The sequence below is a fragment of the Coenobita brevimanus genome, chromosome 4 (genome assembly GCF_032717465.1).
Source record: "Coenobita brevimanus isolate Jiangsu-jjx chromosome 4, ASM3271746v2, whole genome shotgun sequence".
Taxonomy (NCBI): Eukaryota; Metazoa; Arthropoda; class Malacostraca; order Decapoda; family Coenobitidae; genus Coenobita; species Coenobita brevimanus.
In genome coordinates, this window is record NC_136957.1 from 14535344 (window position 1) to 14537862 (window position 2519).

Consider the following 2519-nt stretch of genomic DNA (forward strand, 5'->3'; position numbering starts at 1 on the left):
TGGCCAAACAGTAGTTCAAAGGGTGAGAAGCCCAGTGATTCATTTGGAGATTCTCTTGTGGCAAATACAACGAATGGAAGACCTTTATCCCAATCTTTCTGATGTTCCAAACAGTATTTCCTGAGCATCGATTTGAGTGTTTGATGATATCTCTCCAACGCTCCTTGAGTCTGGGGATGGTAAGCTGAAGACGTGATCTGGGTGATGCCCGACTCTTTCAGAGACTGCTTGAAAACGTTTGACATGAAATTACTTCCCTGGTCTGACTGTACCTCCTTGGGCAGACCAAACTTTGTGAAGAACCCTAGCATTTCCTTAACCACGTTTTTTGCTGAGATACTTCTAAGTGGAATGGCTTCAGGATAATGAGTAGCCATATCAATCAGGGTCAACACATAAGAAAATCCTGAAGAAGTCTTAGGAAGAGGGCCCACAATATCCACCAACACATGGGTGAATGGCGCCTCAAAAGGAGGAATGGGAACTAGAGGTGCAACCTTTTCAGTCTGATTACACTTCCTCACAACTTGACAGGTGTGACAAGACTTACAATACCAGGAAACATCTCCGAAGATACCTGGCCAGTAGAAGTGTTTCAAAATGCGTGCCACAGTCTTCCTCACTCCAAGGTGTCCTGCCAAACTGGAATCATGAGCCACTCTAATGATATCCTGCCTACAAACACGAGGGATGACAACTTGTTCAACCTCCCATTCACAGTCGGCTGATGCTGTTGGGGGTCTCCACTTCCTCATAAGTACTCCTGACTTTATATAATAACAAGTAGAAGCACCAGCTGACTCTTTCTCACTGCAAGCAGAGTTAGCTAGACCTTTCAACTCAGGGCCAGCAACCTGCAACTCAACCAACTTTTGACGAGACAAATTATCAACACTACGGGGTACTGCTTCATCTGGTGAGTGGTCCAAATTAGCAAAAAAAGTGTCAGCTAGGATAACATCATCATCATCATCATTATCCTCTAAGTTACCAGTAACTTTAGACTTAGCCCTAGTGACAGCACATGCAGAGAACACATCAGGGACATCACAGTCCTGGGTCACAGTCACTGGTTCACTAGACAACTGAGGAGCTGGACACACTTGACTTCCACCAATATCATTTCCAAGTAAGAAAGTTACACCTGACATTGGGAGTGTCTCAACCAACCCAACCATAACAGAACCATTAACAAAACCAGACTCTAAATTCACTCTGCACAGAGGGACAGAGAAGTAATTATTCCCTACACCTTGTAAGATTACAGTTTCATCAGAGGAATTAACATTAGAGCCTAGAACACTGGTCAGCATAAGGGATTGGCAAGCACCTGTATCACGATATATTTTAACTGATTTCCTGTCATTACTGTCCAGAGGACTGACAAAACCATCAGACAGGAAATTAGCACATGAACTCTTGAGGGTGTCACCCAAGTTACTGCTCAAAAGAGGAGCTTCATCATGAGAATTTAATTTACCCCTCAAAACAGGTTCAGTAAACTCGGTTAAAGAATTCTGGGAACTCTCAAGGGTGGACACTAGACCAACTGACTGAATATTTAAAGACTCCTTATTGTTCACATCACGCTGTCTCCTGAAAAATTTCTCTGTAGTATGACCAAGCTTACTACAATAAGTACATATACTTTTCTGAAATCTAGAGGTGGAGGTGGTATTTACTCCTGAGAAACATTATCTTTATTCTCTTTCCTGTTACCTGTACTCTGAGTAGAGGCAAAGTACTTACTCTCAGCTCTCCTTTGTTCTTTAGAATATCCCTTATGAGTGAGAACATATTCATCAGCTAAAACTGCAGCATCAGACAAATTATCTATTCTTTTCTCATCAAGATATAGGCTTACATCTTTATTAATACATCTTTTGAAGTCCTCCAGCAAAATCATCTGCTTAAATTTATCAAAATCAGAATTAACATTCTTAGAATTTAACCACTGCTCTAACAGATCTTCTTTGATTTTTGCATACACAACATGGGATTCCTTATCTTGCTTATAAGTTGTCCTAAATTTTACTCTATAGGCTTCAGGAACAAGCTCATAGGCCTTAAGAATCAAGCTCTTAACTATATCATAATTATCAGATTGATCCTGAGGCAAAGATGCTTAAGTTACTTGCTCTTTACCGGTGAGAACACTCTGAAGGAGTACTAGCCAATACTTTTTGGGCCAATTAAAACCTGTAGCTACCCTCTCAAACAACCGAAAATACTCTGTTAAATCAGATTCATTAAAAGGAGGACAAATTTAACATTTTTAGCCACATCAAAATCATCAGAGCTAGATGATCCAGTTCCACCTTGTTTCATGCGATACTCATGGTCTCCCTGCATCCTAGCAAGTTCAATTTGTGCCTGAGCCTGTGCCTGTGCCTCCTGAATTCGAGCCTGAGATTCAGCCTTTTTAGCATGTGCCTGAAACTCAGCCTCCTTAGCACGAGCCTCCTGCAGGGCTAGGTGAAACTTAGCTATTTCAAAATGCTTTTACTCATCTGGAGAAG